Below are 18,556 nucleotides of genomic sequence, written 5' to 3'. Positions count from 1 at the left end.
TAAGATTTGTTGAAGTAACAGGAAAAGGATCTCATTTGTCAGGAAATTACCAAGTCAGTTGGATGCTAGATAACATTTTGTAAATGTGAGTAGCTACTCAGTTGATTTTTTCTATAGAGTATATGGGGTTAAGGCTGGAAGAGATTTCTGTTCTCTAATTTCTTTGTTAATAGCTGATTAAAATAACATATTTAAATTTTACATAGCTTGAGTTTTCCCACATAATGGGCATAAATATCCTCTCTTCTTTCTAACAGTATGGTAAAGGTTAAACAAATACCACATATTAAGTGAGAAAGCATCTGAGGTTTTCACTGATTTCTGCTCCCCGTTCTTTCTTCATTTTCATACTATAGGTAAACAACTTTGCCTTCTGATGGTATTTATAAAAGTTGCTTAGAGATAAAAAGTAGGATTCTGAGCACATGTAAAACACTATTAATAGGAAGAAAAATACATGTCCTCCTGTCCCCCAAGTGTAAAGATACTACATGTTATGATTTTTAAATGAATATCATAAATAACACACTTGCTTTCTATAAGGACTCACTTATACATAAAATAGAAAAGCTAAATATAATCACTTAACAGGTTTGGCCAGAGAAGCAAGTTTTTTTTTTCCTCCCTGTGATGATTGGTAGCATTGCTTCCCTATCAACTTTGAAGTGCTCCGATAAAACGCATAAGAAATAGGCCGAGATGAACCTTCGGTTGACTTTTTGTAAGAGGTCACTCACTGATGTACTTAGTTGTACCCTTGTTTCTATCGATTTGGATGTGAACCTTTCCAAATGTAAGCTTTTAAAGTCATTTTCATTTTTGCTTCAGTTTCCATAGGTTCCTAACCATAGCAAATCGTATAATAATTAGTCCCCTGAAATGGTTTACAACAGTAACATCTTCACATCTTCAGAGCAGAAGATGAGCGCCCGTCCAGATTTTGAAAATAATATATTTCCTGTTACAGGAGGAGCACATTCACAGCTTTTGTTTGTGTTATTTCACCTCAAGACCCATTTCTATATGTGAATGAGAAACTTCTAAATATTTATCGTTCACAGGAACGTGCAAAACGGAGTTTAGAAATAGTCTTGGTGTTCTTTAAAGATCAAGGCGAGAAGGAGAATGAGTGAGCAGGGAGAGGTTTCCTGGATTCTTCTCCGGATCGCACATACTGTTTACACAGTGTTATATGCTTGTCCTGCTGGCATTTGTACTGCGGAAGCACGAGCATATAATAGTTGCTTCTCTCAGAACCACTGAGTTTACCAGGATTTGGACAAGTTTCTGGATATAAGATACACAGAGATACGTAATTAATTTTGACCATTTTATCAGAGAGATGATTTCATAACCTGTTTGTGCAGAAGAGCTTTTCCCTCGTGTTTTGCCCTTGCTTCTTGATGAACTAACTGGTCACAGGGAGCTTAATTTGCACAAAATAATGACTGAAAAAGCACACGCTGCTAAGTGCCACAGATTGTGTTTTATACCTGCACTCTAGTAATCGTTTTAAGTGTACGAGCCCAAGGCTCTTGACCGTGCAGCTGCCAGAGAGTGTACTATGTGCAAGGACAGATTTTGATGACCCTGTTGGCGTTTTGCATACAATTCTATTTAGAAAGGAAGTCTGTCTGCCTATATTTTTCCTTTAATATGCCACCCACTCTGACACTTTATTGCACGTTCCTATTATTTGCTGCTCTGCTGTTTGTTTTATACAAACCTTGCTTCTTCTAGTATCAGTTGCCTTTGAGGACAGAAATCAGGCCTTATACTTTTTCTCCCACTCTGTTTGCTACAGCTCCACTCCTTACCCACAAAACATGTATCCCACATACTCCCCTAAAGCAGGGCTTAGCACACAGCAGGCCCCCAAGAAATGGACTACTGATTATAGATGCGAATTTTTAATTAATTTGTGAATTCCTTAAATGTACATTTTGCTTAAATGCACTTCAGGGCCTGACGACCCTGTACTGCTGCTTTGGCACACTGAGTGATCGGGGGACTACCGAGGGGAATATGGACGTCTAAAATTAACGATTATAGTACATGCAGATGTGGTCTGGCTCCAGCATCCTGAATCTGTGGCTTTCTAAGTACCTGATGGCTTTGATTTTTTAAAAATCGTGCTCCTTTCTTTCCACATTATCATACATTTACATTACATCTTGAAATAAAGTTAGGCATTAGAATAAAACATAGACACCTTGCTGAGTTAAAGATTTTAAATCTTATTCTATTGTCCTTACCCTTAGACAGATCCACACACTTAACTTTCAGGTCTGCATATAATCACTGCAAATATAAATGCACTAAAATTACCAAATCAGAAGATGTTAAAAACTGTCAGTGTGGGATTGTGAACTTGAATGGAGAGTAAAGGAAATTATTCTAAGACGCTAAACATGGTATGATATAATATTTTTTCATTGGTGACCCCTAGGGAATATCTGCCAGCGTAAATTGCCTTTTCGGCTTTGGATACATTTCAAGATGAGTTCCTTATTAGAAATTCAAAGGAAATCGTCTTTAGTAATCATTTTAATGCTCCACATCAGTAGATTCAACTGTGCTTCCTCATAAAGTTTTGCTTTTCCCTAGTAAATTCCTGACAAAACGCTGTGGGGCGTGTGCAGGCCTGAGTTTTCCTATAAAACTCAAGGGGGCAGTAGTCCCAGGGGAAGGAAGAGAACTGTCTGTGCTGAGCTACTGTCTTTTATGTTTTAAAGTAGATTAAGATTTTTAGTGCGATTATTATCATAAAAGTTGATTATGGCATGTAAAATACAGAAAAATGGATCTTTTCCAACGGGGGAAATATTTACCACTTTTAACAAATTATAAAAACTGAATTTTAAGTGACTCTCCTTAGAAGGGTACTTGGATGTGTGCATGATGCACGGTACTGGGGAGGAGGGTGTGCGTGAAGAGGCCTGTGTGTGTCAGGTTAAAAATTATTAAATGCTTTATCATTTGTCTAAGTAAATGGTTTAGAAATGTTTTATTCCCCTCTCCACTGCTGATTCTCTGCATAATTATCTCACAGATTGATGATATACTTATTTATTTTGGGAATTGAAGAGAGCATACTCTAATTAGTTCCTCAATTCGTAGTCTTTTCTTTCTTTAAAACAAAAGAAAAATAATCAAATTTTCTAAAATACGTAATACATCTTAACAGTATGTACAAATCCAGTACTTACTGCTTGTTTTCATTTTCTTCCTTTTGGGAAGTATTCATCTCTCAGGTATGTAATTGAAAAGACCTGTTTGTGTACTCATTTAGGGGAAAGCTTTTAATGAGACCTTTAAATGTTTCTTGGCAATGAAAAGAAAACAACTCCAAATTCTGTAAATTTCGTATTTATGTAAATACAAACCCACTCAGCTCCAGCCTCACGCTCTAGTTTTTCAAGGCCAACCGTTGGTCTCATTTAGCTACTGTCATTGTGAATACCTTGCTCCAGCATGTGAGAGTCATTAGGAAAAGTCCAGATATGGACTGGTCCAAGTGTGCAAGATGGGGCTTTGCGGAGGCGTTCTCTGATCTTTCATTGCAAAAAAAAGACACGGATTCATTGTTGTTGGCACAGTCCATTAAGTTTTGTGTGTAAAGGAATATATGGAACTAATTGTGTCCAAAGTCACAATTTTTCTCAGCCTAGCAGATTGCAGGATGGTGCCAAAGCTAATGACATAATATAAACATAGGAGGGATATTGTGTTTTCTGGACAGACGAGTTTGACACATAAATTAACTAAAGAAAACAAGTTGCTATAGTTTTTTTCTGCTGTTACTAAAACTAAATATTTTATTTTGCTACCCACATATTTTCTGATCTATAACATAATGTAAAGATTAGAGTTTATTAAAAATTTACAAGAATTCCTATATGTACCTCAGTGTAACTGAAGTGCATTTAAGCAAAATGTACATTTAAGGAATTCACAAATTAATTAAAAATTCGCATCTATAATCAGTAGTCCATTTCTTGGGGGCCTGCTGTGTGCTAAGCCCTGCTTTAGGGGAGTATGTGGGATACATGTTTTGTGGGTAAGGAGTGGAGCTGTAGCAAACAGAGTGGGAGAAAAAGTATAAGGCCTGATTTCTGTCCTCAAAGGCAACTGATACTAGAAGAAGCAAGGTTTGTATAAAACAAACAGCAGAGCAGCAAATAATAGGAACGTGCAATAAAGTGTCAGAGTGGGTGGCATATTAAAGGAAAAATATAGGCAGACAGACTTCCTTTCTAAATAGAATTGTATGCAAAACGCCAACATAGAAAACAGATAAATGTGGGTTTTGGGTACTATTAATTTTGTCATACAAGTTCAGACTTACATATTTACTCAAGAAGTTATTAAAAAAGCAAGGGCATTTAAATGAACGAAAAAATTTAAATAAGTAACAAAGGGGTTGGCCTATAGTAAGGACTCAAGAAATGTTAATTACTCTTGTTATTGCTGTTAGTTTTAAATTCTGTACTTTGGGTAGCAGTTACAATACAATATTAGCCTCGGCTTTCAATTTATTTTTGTATTTTGTTCAGGTTGCACATTTCAGAGAAAAGTCTTGACTCACAGAGTTATGTAGCTTTTGTTTGGTTTTCATATCTTGCTTTGCTAATATCGCATTATGACAGTCTTCAGTTAAATCTAGATGGCAAGAGAAGAGATTCTTTTAAGCAGAGCCCTCCCTCCAACAGGAGTAAAAAACAGAACTTGGTGGCACAAGCTTATTCACTGATTTCTTTATTATACAAAGAAAAGTGTGTGTGTGTGTGTGTGTGTGTGTGTGTGTGTGTGTGTGTGTGTGTGGTGTTAATGTGTAGCAACCTACAAAATACAACCAGACATTTGAAAACCCCTTCAGAAACCCTCATGTAAATCAAACTTAGCAAGGTATGCAGTTTTGAGAAGCCCCTAGTGTGTCTTTTAAGACCCAGGTCAACAGACTACAGCCCATAGGTCAAATCTAACTCACCACTTGTGAGCTAAAACTGGTCCAAGAACTAAAAGTTGCTTTTACATTTTCAGTCATTGGAAAAATAAATAATAAGAAGAATTGATCATCGTGTGAAAATTTTGGAGGCTGAACGAACAGGAGTTGATGATGGGTTTGGATGTAGGGAGACAGTGAACTAGAGGGAGATATCACTAAGGCTATTTGGTTTGGGTTTTTCATTCAGGATGAAGAGTAGTACCATTCTCTGAGATAGGCAACCTGGGAGAAGGGCTGTCAGGAGTTCAGTCTTTGGCACGTGAAATTGGAGGTGCTTCTAGGTGTTTATCTGAAATGTTCTGTGAGTGGTCTGCATTTGAGTGAATTATGTGCATGTGTGTGATAGTCACCTGTGGATAGATGTTGCTTTAGAATCCTGGTGTGGTGTGGACACCAGAAATCGCTTACAGAGTCAGAAGAAGGGCAAAGGGACTCAGACCAAGCTTGAAGGGATGTCTTTTAATGACTGCATGGAAGAGAAAGAGCCTGGAAAGGATAGAAGGCAAGGAGAAAAGGGAGAGTGAAACCAAGGGTTGTTGTGTGGTAGAAGTCAGAGAGGATTGTCAGGGGAATGATAATGCTTCAGAGAAGTCTACAGAAAGGGAGTGAGGAGTGTCCGTGGAGTTGTGATGTGAATGTCTTTGGCGTCTAGAGCAAAAAAATGTTTCGATGAGGCACTGAGAATAGATTCCCTAAATTGTTGTTTTATTGAAGTTATTTATATCTTTATATTAGTTTTAAAAGAAAACCTTCACTCCCAGGTGTGATCTTTTTATCGTTCAGTTGATCTTCAGCTTTACAATGGCAGTTAATTAAAAAATAGGATTCACTTAAATTTGCTTCACAGCAAATTTTGATTGAAAACATCTATTTCCCATCACTTACTTAAATCTTACCCATATTGTACATCAAATCCCCTTTAATAAAAAACAATAATAATGAGAAAAAGGTTATTGTTGCAACATTCAAAGTGACTAAAAAACACAACTGGTGACTCATGGGAAATATCACATTGCTCATAGGCCTCGTCAATTCCTAGCTAACTTAATTGTATTAATTCGAATTTTTAAAAAACGCCTTCCTCCCTTACCAAGATTTCTTCTGGAGGTCGCTGAAGGAACCTGTATTATCAAAGGAAGTTTGGAAAATGGGAAGTCTGGGACTGGACAGAAGAAAATCTGTGTTACGCATTTTGTTTATAGGCCTTTGGTGAGGATTTGCCTTATGTGGTTTCACATCTATATGTGTTTTTCTTCTGTGTTCTTCTTTTGTTATAATGTGTTCTAATGTGCACTTGGACGGAGACTCTGTCACCGTGGGGTTCTTTGGCAGCAGACACTGAGATGGAGGTCAGGGTCGAAGGGGTTTGTTAGGGATCAGCCCCTGTGAAAGGAGGTATGCAGGAAGAAGGATTGGGCAGAGGCAAAGTTCAAACTGTGATGCAGGCCCAGCAAGGTCCTGGCCAGGCCTGCAGGGAGTTCCGTCGCCGGCCTTGCTGTCCAAGTGTCCTGCTTAGGGCTGGATGGGTGGTTCTTTCTGTCCCCTCCTTGCTCAGCCACAGTTGCAGGCCGAGGCTTGGGCAAGGTGGCTCTCTGTGGGGCGTTCGACCCTATGGCAGAGGCCAGCAGCTGAGGCTGGTGCTGCCCATACCCCACACCTGGCAGCAAGGCCTCGCTAGAAGGAGGATCTGAGCAGCACATCTTATCTCTAACATTACTGTCATGTAATTTCCCATGTATTGAAATCGAATGCTCTGTTTCCATTTACAGTGGTTTGAATCCTTTATGTTCTAAGCAACTAACAGCCACTCACACTTGTTCAACCGGTCTGGGACTTCACTGGCTCATGTAAACAGAGGCCTAGAGGTCAGGTGGACTTCCCAGTTCCCTTAATGCAGCCACTCCAGCTCCATTTTCTGGGATTCTCTGTTAGCTTCAGCGTACCCCAGGCTTTTCCCCTCTGGCTGACCTCTGCTGGTAGCAGAGTAGCAAAAGAGGCCGGGGACCTCCACCTGCAAACCACCCTGTCCCGAGCAGGAAGGAGCATCTGCTATGTGCTATGAGAGCTCAGCCCTGTGCCTGACTGCAGGAGCTTGGTCCAGCGGGATTGGGAGAGAAGACTGCCCGACTTAGTCATGGCCTCTTCCTGGGGCCAAAGAGTAAGAAAAATGAATAAAACTGGCATATAGGAATTGTAAGTGTTAAAATATTTATCCACTTAACAAGTTCTTGGTCCCATCTGGGACACCTATTGTATAGATAGGAAGTAGACTCTATAAAAATTTCATTTTCTTGGCGATTTTACTGGAGTTTTTATAAAACATCAGCATTTGATTTCTCTGCCTTTACTAAGTGGTTGAGATTGCAGACTGACACTTATTAATTATACCAGATTTCTGGTTTTAATTAGAGAATGTCTTCTGAGACTAAACCTTTTTACCATTAGGCTGTTTGAAACCTATGAGATAAAAAGGGAGAGTTCTTTCAGAAAATTATTTACATGATTTTAATTAATGATTATAATCTCCATGGTCATTTTTGCAAAAGAGCATTTAATCCCTTAACCAGTTTTCATGATTTGCATTTTGCAAAAACATGTCGGCCTTGCAGGCTTATTATCTGAGTTGTTTTTTTTTACAAGATGAAACTTATTTTGGGTGAGTTTTATTTTGCTACTGCTCCAAGCCCCGTTTCATACCTTAACACCTGTTTCTCATGCAGAGCAAACCGATTGGTAGAAAAGTAAAGTTTGCTTCCTTTTGCCAAGACAGAACATAGCCCTTGGCAAGGTTACCTTTGAAAACAGTTTTTCATGCAGAGACCGTATACAAGTAGCATTGCTGTTGCCAAGATCCTCTGACTAATGAAGGGTCGGAGAGATGGTGTATTCTCTCATTGCTTGCGGCACGTATATGTAGCATTTCTTCTGAGAAAAGGCACTCCAGCGTTTCAGACAGAAGCTAGAAGTTTAACCTTCCAAGAGGAAGGTCAGTGTTAGTTTTTATTGATAACAGAAGAAAGCCACTTTATATGAATATGAAAGATAAATTCTTTGCTAAGTAGAAATGATTAAACACAGTGAGTTTTCCACCTTTCTTATGAAAATCAGTCTGAAACTATTTTCCATTTCCAAAGTTGCTTTTTCCCCCCCTTTCCTAGCCAAGGTGTCAGTCAGATCCTTTATATTGATGATACTAAGCACTGGTCTCCAAACTATGGAAGCTTGGTTAGGATTCAAGAGGTCCAGGTCTCTGTGTATGGCTGCCTGCTCTGTTTTGTTTGGTGCAATTATGCCATCTATATTTTTGTTTATATGTACTCTTATTTTATGAGAACATTTACATTTCCAGTATGCTTTAAGCTCTCTATAGTTTAATGGTTTCATAAATGATGAGACTGATGCTTTGTTTCACAAGTGGGAAAATCCTAGAGTAATGTTTTGTGAGTACTTACAGAACTCGGGAGGGAATGGAAAATGTTTATTCCTGTGTGCATGATCAAAATAGCTGTTACCTTAGTGTGTGTGTATGTGTGTGTGTGTGTGTGCGCGTGTGTGTTTTCTGAGGTGAAGGTGAGGGAGAAGCTCCGGAGAGGGGTCTAGTGTTTCTTGCTTTATTTTCCTCTTCCAAAAACAGTCATTAGGTGGATGCTTTCAGCCATTTACAGATTTTTCATATTTTATACCTTCTTAAACATTATTATGGGATTATATTTTCCATTGTTTTCCCTTGTATCGCCCCCCTACCTTCAGTCGTGGGCAAAGACAAGTTAATGATTATTTCCATAAAATTTCAGCAGTACTGATGTGCAATGTTGCCTTCCTAAACAAATGAAAATAGCTGATTGACAAGTGCAATATTTCTTTAAATAACAAATTTTATTATCCAGATACTGCTGAAAGCCTCTACTTCCTACTAGGCATTGCAAGAATTCAGCTATTTTCACTTTTGTTCCACAACATTTTCGTACTACTTTTGGCCAAAGATAAAACTGATTTGTTTATCAAAGGTTGGGAAATAAATTTTAAGGAAGAGACTGGAGACAAAACAATGATGCTATCATTATAATCTTTTTGTTTTCATTATTGTTATTATTCTGATGTTTTACAAACAGGAATTTATAGATTGCTGTGGGTTGTCATTGCAGTTCATGTTCTTAGAGCACAATGCAGATTATGAAGGAATATTTCTGAAACTGGAAGTAAGAGGGACACCTGGGTGGCTCAGTCGGTTAAGCGTCCAACTCTTGGTTTTGGCTCAGGTCATGATCTCAGAGCTGTGAGAACGAGCTCCATGTCAGGCTCCATGCTCAGCGGGGAGTCTGCTTCTCCCTCTCTCTCTGCCCCTGCTTGTGCTCTCTCTCTCTCTAAAATAAATAAAATCTTTTTTAAAAAATTTAAAAAAAGAAACTGGAATTAAGAAAACTTGAAATAAGTAGAAGAAATTGCTACTATGTGGAATTTTGTCTACTGTGAAACAGGCAGCATAGTCATGTGGCTCCTGTGCACTTGTCTTTGGTTGGAAATGTTTAGAGTAACAATGAGAACAACTAACATATATTGAGCACTTAATATGTGTCAGGCATTATTCTAGGCACTTACTGATAATGCTAAGTAATTTAATTTTCATAACAATGCTATGAACTGTATCACCATTTTAGAAATGAGAAACCAGTCATCTATTGTCAGGAAGGGCCCAAGGTGAGATTTGAACCAGGCAGTGTGAGCCTACAGAATGTAATGGAACCACTGCTCTTTTTATGTGTCAGCAGTAGAAATAGTGTTTTGGTACCAGAGGGAACTTTGAGAAATCCTCTATAGCCCTTCACATTTTACACGTGTCCTCATATGTAAGTATGTAACATTATCCTTTCCAAGGTCAGATGTTAGGGATAGAGGTAGAATAGAGTTGAGCCTGTGTGCTTCCTAGTGTCAGGTTTTCTCACCCTCTGGGGCTTTCACCTGGTAACAACATTGGAGATCTCTTCTACCAGGAAGGCTCTTTCCTCAAGGTGTCTCTAGAATTGAGAATTGGCCTTGTAGCTGTAACAGCCCAGAGAGAGCTGGAGTTTAAGCAGGTAGAGTGGAAAGTTACTTGGAGGGGGGAGAAAGGGAAGGGAAGTTGGATGGGTACAGATGGAGCAGGGCCTGGGCAATGACTTGGACATTATTTGCCAGGCAGAGCTTGCATGCTATCTGAACGTAGGAAACCCTATGACTGTCACATGGTTTTTATCTTAGAGGAAGCAGTCTTAGCCGGCAGGGCCCTAACTTCTCAAAATGCAAGGGTTGTGTGACATGGCATTTGGTGTGTGACTTCTGATTCCAGATTTTGCCTCTACTAACAAAACGGATGATTTCTTCTTAGCAGAATGGGAAGCTCAAGTCCCTGTTGAAATTTAAAAATTGTTCCTGATGCCACTTTGTTTGGAGACATCTAATGGCAGAAGAAAATTCTGTCACTATAGACAGGAATAATTCTTAGGCCAGATCATTTCTTTTTTATTTCTATGAGAAAATTAAGTTTTACTGTAGTTAGGCTTTTATTTTTATTTTATTTTCCAAATTATTATGTAAATTCCAGTTAGTTAACATACAGCATCATATAGAACTTAGTGATTCATCACTTACACCCAGTGCTCATCACAAGTGCCCTCCTTAATCTCCATCACCCATTTAGCCCATTCCCCTCCCTCCTCCCCTGCAACAGTCCTCAGTTTGAGTCTTTTATGGTTGCCTCCCTCTCCTTTTCCCCCCTTCCCTTAGGTTCATCTGTTTTGTTTCTTAAATTCCACATATGAATGAAATCATATGGTATTTGTCTTTCTCCGACTAACTTATTTTGCTTAGCATAATCCACTCTAGCTCCATCCATGTCATTGTAAATGGCAGGATTTCATTCTTTTTTGACGGATGAGTAATATTCCATTGTGTGTGTGTGTGTGTGTATATATATATATATATATATATATATATATATATATATATATGCCACATCTCCTTTATCCATCAGTTGATGGACATCTGGCTCTTTCCATAGTTTGGCTATTGTTGATAATGCTGCTGTCAACATTGGGGTGTATGTGCCCCTTCTTTTCACTACTTCTGTATCTTTGGGGTAAATACCTAGTAGTGCAATTGCTGGATCATAGGGTCATTCTATTTTTAACTTTTTGAGAAACCTGCACACTGTTCTCCATAGTGTCTATACCAATTTGCATTCCCACTGTTAACAGGGTTCCCCTTTCTCCACATCTTCACCAACACCTGTTGTTTCCTGTGTTACTAATTTTAGCCATTCTAACGGGTGTGAGGTGATATCCCGTTGTATTTTTGATTTGTATTTCCCTGTGATGAATGATATTGAGCATCTTTTTATGTGTGTGTTAGCCATCTGGATGTCTTCTTTGGAAAAATGTCTATTCATGTGTCCTGCTCATTTCTTAACTGGATTATTTGTTTTTTGGGTGTTGAATTTTATAAGTTCCTTATAGATTATGGATACTAAGCCCTTTCCAGATATGTCATTTGCAAATATCTCCTCCCATTCTATAGCTTGCCTTTTAGTTTTATTTCCTTTGCTGTGCAGAAGCTATTTATTTTGATGAAGTCCCAATTATTTATTTTTGCTTTTGTTTCCCTTTAGGCTTTCATTTTTAAAAGTATCTCTTAATAAGTTAAATTTATCTGGTTTCAATTTTTCTCTAAGATATTTACTTTAAATCCTATTTCCATGAGCCATACGCCCAGTGTCACAAGATGCACTGAATAAATCAAGTGCCTGCAGACAGTAGATGGTGGTGTTCAATCCTATACAAAAGTGCTGTGTAATATAGAAATACTACACTTAATATCTGCTTCCCTGCCTTGTTTCTTAATTGGATCTGTGCTCTAGGGGGCATTAGGTTGAAGTGAACAACAATGTAGAAACAACATTGCATTCCTGAAGCCAAGTCAATTAATCACACAATACATTTCAAAGGAGTTACTTCTAAGTAATTGTTGTGTAAATTAGGCCCATTGCTATTGCTGGGTAGTAAACAAGAGACAAGCCTGCTTTATGCAACCTAAAATACATCACAAGTTTGCCATTTCTAACCCCTCTGTGAGATAATCCTTAAGACCTCATTGCTCGCACCCACAAAATAACCATACAGTTTTTTATTAACCACGTTGGTTATGTTTTCCCAGTGAGCCTATAATTACACATTTAACTTTTTCAAACAGAGGTTAATAATGATGGGATTTTTGAGTCTGAGGTTATTTTATTTTTCTCTAATGACCTTCTCTGGTCCTTGTGTAATACGACTAAAATACAGGTAAAGAATGTCTTGTCTTTAACAGCACTGAAATTCCACCCTATGGCTTTCATCACATCAAACAATATGAAATACACTATTTATACTTTATTTTTAATCGGGAGTCAGCAATTATATCTTGAGACTTCCTGTTTCAGTAATATATCCAGAATTCTTAAAGGACCCTCAGAGTTTCAGGATCAGTTTGCTCTGTTACCATACAAATTATTTTTCAGCTAAATAACCATACTCAGTAAAAGTTTCTTTGGGAAGCACCCAGCTTTCTAAAAGTAAACATGTCCGGGAAGTATAATTCCTCCTGAGCCAGGACTAACCATGTGAACTTTGCTGTTCACATTCTGCCATCTTCCCAGAAATCAGATGTATTTGGCTTTGGACCTCTAAGGTAGTGTTCCTGAGAGTGATTATTCTGGATCAACTGTAAATATGGCTCAAGCTTACCACTCCAGTGCAAAGGATGGGAGGGTGTGGGCCCAGAGCTTCCTCAGCCGTGGTTCTGAGTTGTGGACAAAATGATTATGAGAGAATGAAGCCAGTTTAGAGAGAGAGAAGTGGAAAGAGAATCAGAGAAAGGGACTTCAGTAACCCTACTTCCAGTCATTACTGAATATACCTTACGTTTGTGTAGAACCCAATTTATTGGCATTTCATCCAACCTACTTTTTTTTGACTGGGTGCAGTATACTTTACTGATGATACATGACAAGGTAGGGCTCCCCAGACCCCTCCACTTCTTCAGGGGTCTGGAATGGAAACTGTGGAGGTCGAGATTCTCAGTGTGTTGGGGGATGAGTTGGGGCAAGGACTCCCTGGCAGCTGAGGGGTCTCTCTTTCTCTTGCTCTTGCTGGGGCTGGTAGTTCAGGGGGCTCTTACTCCTTGGAGGCCTTGTGGACCGTAGGTCCAGCACCCTGTTGCTGTAGCCAAATTCATATCAGGAAATGAGCTTGACCAAGTCATCACTGAAAGCAATGCCAGTCCCAGCATTGAAGGTGGAAGAGTGGGTGTCACTGTTAAAGTTGCAGGAGACAACCTGGTCCTCAGTGTAGCCCAGGATGCCCTTGAGGGGGCCCTCTGATGCCAGCTACAACACCTCCTTGATGTCATAGTATTTGGTGCCTTCTCTAGGCAGCAGGTCAGATCCATGACTGACACGTTGGGGGTGGGGACATGGAAGGCCATGCCAGTGAGCTTCCCATTCAGCTTAGGGATGATCTTGCCTACAGCCTTGGCAGTGCCAGTAGAAGCAGGGATGATGTTCTGGGCAGTCTCTTGGCCATCACGCCACAACTTCCCAGAGGGGCCGTCCATGGTTTTCTGGGTGGCAGGGATGGCATGGACTGTGGTCCATGATGCCAAAGTTGTGATGTATGACCTTGGTTAGAGGACCAAGGAGTTGGTGGTGCAGGAGACATTGCTGACAATTTTGAGAGAGTTGTCATACTTACCATGGTTTATGCCCATCACAAACATGGGGGCATCAGCAAAAGGGGCAAGAGATGATAACCTTCTTGGCCCCACTATTCATGGGAGCCCCAGCCATCTCCATGGTGGTGAAGACCCCATTGGACATCACAATATACTCAGCACCAGCATCACCCCATTTGATGTTGGCAGGATCTTGCTCCTGGAAGGTGGAGGTAGGCTTTCCATTGATGACAAGTTGCCCATTCTCAGCATTTACTGTGCTGTGGAATTTGCCATGGTTACATGTAGACCATGTAGTTGAGGTCAATGAAGGGGTCATTGATGGTGACAATACCCACTTTGCCAGAGTTAAAAGCAGCCCTGGTGTCCTGGCACCCAATATTGCGAAATCTGTTTATTCCAACCTTCACCATTATGTCTCAGGGAGGTGGGGCTGGCCCTACACCAGTAGATGCAGCTGTCTTTTGAACAGGGAGGAGCAGAGAGCCTCATCCAGCCTACTTCTAATTGAGTTTCCTTCACATTAAACAAGAGAGACCTGCTGGGATAGGTACATCTCCCCAAGGCTCCCACAGCACCCTCACAAAAAACCTTTGTGATGACACTCACCATATGGCATGGCATTTGTTTGTTTCTGTGAGGAGAGGTACTGTCTTCATTATTACTTAGCACCAAGTCTGGCAGTTAATGGGTAATAGGTAAAAATTGGATGAAGAGTGAATGAATGAGCAACCATAGAGCTTTCAGTGTCCTACTCTTTTTCTAGCAAGAAAAGGATTTAAATCTACTTGATTTTGTATGATCTGGTCATATAATGACTTATTATAAAACATGTATAGAAACTCTGCAAAAATTTTCATATTAACCAATTTTTTCCAATAGTATTTCCATTACCATAAAATTGTAATAATGCACCCTCCGTTTTTCTTAGTTCTTTCCTAGCTAAATATAGTTAACTTCTGGAGCCTAGTTTCATGAGATTGACCTAATCCTCAGTAAGAATTTATATCTATGTTATTCCAAGTATAGAAAATGCATTATAAATATAGCACTGAATGCTTTCTATAATAAGGACTTTAACATGTTGGATTTAGGGGGAAACTTGCTTATGCTATAAAGCCTTGTTACTGTTTTGTCATTGTCATCTGCTGAGCCCTCCAGGTAGAACAGGTTAATTACTTATTTATTTTTCAGTTTTGGTTCTTTCATTTCCTCATGTAGAATATTTTTCATGTTAGGTTTTGACTTCAGTTTAGGCCCCTACAGATAATACCTTATAATTGGTAGTAATTAAATTCATGAGTAACGTTTCTTTCATTTTACTTGTGTCTCGAGTCTTCGTAGATGTTACAGAAAGTAAGCAAGGTGTTAATAACTATTTAAAATACTGTTCTCTTCACCCCTTGTCTCCACTTTAGGTCTGAATTTCAGAACCAGTACAGTTCAATCTTTATCCATTAAGTGTAGTTTCTCCTAGATTTGGTGTCATACACACAGAGTTTTTCATTTTTCATTTTGTCCTCTTTACTGTGCCATTTAACCAGCTATTACTGTGAAATATCATTAAAATATAGCCTTGCTGGCATTCTAACTTTTGTAACTTGACATAGGACTAAAAGTGTTCTTCCTGAAGCAAAAATATGTGTATGTGAAAAAAGGCTATCATAAAATAAGTGTACGTATTTCAGTAATTTTATGGACATGATCCTATATACCTTTATCTTTTTCATTTGAGATGGGATCCTTTTATTTGTTTCGCTCTATATCATCTTTCCGCTAAAAGCAACATATTTCATGTCGAGAGAGTTGAGTGCACCTTAGCTTGTCTTTAGACATTTGAAGTGTTCCTAATGCAAAAGAGTTAATGAGGAATGAGTTAAAAAGTGTTATAGTGGTTGAGATCAAGATATGGCTGAGGACTTCCTTGTCATACTTTTCTAGGAGAGTTTCTGCAGATGGTGACAGTGTATCTGTTCCTGACTCGCTGTTGCTCATACTTGAATTTGTAGTAATAGCTCTCTCATGTACACAATGTATTGTGAGGATTTGGGGGTGTAAGATTGTTTTTTTCATGTTCTTAACTCATTTCATTTTGTCAAATGAGCTCTCTAAAACTTTAGCTAGGTTAAAGTATGAGGAGAAAAAGACGACTGGTTTTAGAAAAGTTGAATCGCAGTTTAAGTCTGTGTACACAAGTGTTGCAGGCATAAGGATTAATAACAAAGATCAGGGCCTAGGATGCATTTGGGAGTCATTCAGGCAGAGTGATATACCCATCACTTGGAATAGGTGAGGTCACTCCGTTCAAGGGAACTGAGGAAACACCTCCAACATTGTGTTGGGAAACTTAAAACAATCAGATTGATTGGAGAAGAACTGATCTGATGCTGTCCAAGAGAAGATGGTTTCCTGAATGAGGTATTTGGATTTTATGGAAGTTGTGTTAAGATGAAATTCTGATCTAGACTTTTGATTTAGGGAATCCTATGATAGGCAGTTTTACTGGAGCTGGACTCTAAAATGTAGGGGATAGAAAGTGAATTATAATGTACCAAGGAATAAATGAAAGATGAGACAAGAAGGGACAGCAAGTTTAAATGATTTGGCCTGTAATCATGAAGGGAAGGGGAAAATGTGTGATAATGATTTCACAGTCAGGTAGAATAAGGGATGTTCCTTTCAGAATTTGAGAAACACAGAGACAGGCTGACTGAGGTTGGGAGAGAGGAATAAGAAGGAAAAAAAATGGTTGGGTCTGGAATGAGCAGCTAAGGGTTCCGATCATCAATTTCAACGTTTGGGAATTTCGCCCATACCAAGCAAGTCTCTGACACCAGCTGGGTATCCTGCAGTTCAACTCAATTCTGACACTACGCAGAGGTAGCATCAAATCCCATAAATTAGGGACTGAGTCCCACGAGGCTTCAGATGCCAGTTGCAAGCTCAGCTGTTACCTGTGCTTCTGACCAACTGGCTGTAACTTGGAGATTCCAACAACCCCCTCCTTGGGTTTGATTAATTTGCTAGAGTGGCTCACAGAACTCAGAGAAACATTTTATTTACTAGATTATTGGTTTATTATCAAAAGATATAACTCTGGATATATAAAAGGATATATAACAACAGATGGAAGAGATGCAGAGGGTAAGTTCTGGGGAAAGGGCAAGGAGCTTCCATGCTGTCTCTGAATGGGCCACTTTCCCCAAATCTCCATATGTTCACCAACCTGGAAGCTCTCCAAACCCCATACTTTGGGGGTTTTATGGGGCTTTATTATATAGGCATGAGTGATTAAACCATTGGCCACTGGGAATAGATTAAATTTCCAGCCTCTTTCCCCTCCCAGGGGTGGGTTGGGGCAATGACAGAAAGTTAGTTACAACCCTCTAAGCACAGGGTTGGTTCTCCTGGCACCCTGACCCCATCCTTGGGTGCAGGACCAAAACCCACCTCATTAACATAACAAAAGGCACCTTGATCTCCCCCACCACTTAGGATATTTCAAGGGCTTTAGGGGCCCTGTGCTAGAAACAGAGAGGAAGACCAAATATGTATGTATTATAAATCACAGTATCACCAGGGGACCAAAAAAATTAGGCTTGGAAAGAAGTAGAGCTACTTCCTCTGTGACATCAAAGCAAGTTTCGAAGAGGACAGAATTAACTCTCACCACGCGCCTACTCACAGGAGTTGTGGATGGGTAAGGAGGTGACTTGGAATCAGATTGGTGTCAGTTTGGATCTAGATTGAAACTGGACTGAGAGGAATCTATGCACTTTGCTGAAGTCATCCTCACAACTGGGGATGCCAGTAGTGAAGTTTTTGGTCTAATTTCAAGTCTACACGTGCGATATGTGATACAAATGGAGTTTTTGTTTTTCAAATGTTCTGAGTCCTAAAGCAGGTAATGCCTGTTACAGATTTTGCTCTATTGTCTTTTACCTGAAAACATACAGATATACTTCATTTGAGTATAGTAGGATCATGAAAACCTTAGTGCCTGCATTTCTACTTTCAAAACAGGGTGTTAAAATGCGTGTTTTGGCAACTCAGCCAAGTTATGCTTTGGGAATTTCAGCGAGTCCACTGAATTTGTCCCAGCAGTGCCACCTATGGATGGTAGTGCTGTTTGTAGCTGAGTAACATATATAATACTTTCACAAATTGATCTTTTATTTTGTGAAATTTTATCTCAAGATGCTTTGGATTCTAATTAGCTCAGATAGCTCTTTCTCCATCAAGAAACTGCATTTGGTTGGTTTTAAAAAGAAAAGTGTTATGGCAGTGCCTTATCTGCTTCATCTACAAAATTACTAAATTTCTTCCTTTTTTTTTTTTTTTAAGGATTCACTTTTATTTATACCAAAGTGTTTCCTTAAGATCCTGCTGCAAATTAAAATTGCATTTCCCAGTGGTAGTTACATGGTAGTGGGTATTACGGGTTTTGGGCCTATTTTAGAAGGTCTTTATGCTCTGCTGCACTCTGGAACTATTTAGCCCTAAATTATCTTAATCTCACTAGTCTAGATAATAAGGATCAGGGTTAGTAAAAACTGTCCAAAGCAAACTATATATTTTTAATTAAGTGACATTAATTTGGATATCTTTATATCTATGTTTTAAAAAATGCTGAGATCCTTGCGATTGAGGTTTGGTTTACCTAATGAGTTTACACTAATGAGTACTGTTTTGATTTATGTAGTAGAAACGACAACAGGAAAGCAGATGCATCTTGTGAGATGGGTTCGAAGCATTTGTAGTAATGAAGTATACCCCTGTGAAATAAGCCCTGTCGGTGACTTAAAA

The 18,556-nt window shown here is 39.1% G+C and overlaps 1 protein-coding gene and 1 pseudogene across 2 annotated transcripts in view; one reads left to right on the top strand and one right to left on the bottom strand.

Annotated features, from left to right (window-relative positions):
• Positions 1-18,556, top strand: part of FBXL17 (F-box and leucine rich repeat protein 17) — a 504,150-nt gene that overhangs the window by 284,245 nt on the left and 201,349 nt on the right. The window lies entirely within an intron of this gene.
• Positions 13,067-14,163, bottom strand: LOC113929294 (annotated as a pseudogene).

This window comes from Zalophus californianus, chromosome 5, assembly GCF_009762305.2.
Source record: "Zalophus californianus isolate mZalCal1 chromosome 5, mZalCal1.pri.v2, whole genome shotgun sequence".
Lineage (NCBI taxonomy): Eukaryota > Metazoa > Chordata > Mammalia > Carnivora > Otariidae > Zalophus > Zalophus californianus.
Note: the sequence above shows the minus strand (reverse complement) of the source record. Positions and strands in the feature narration are given on the sequence as shown.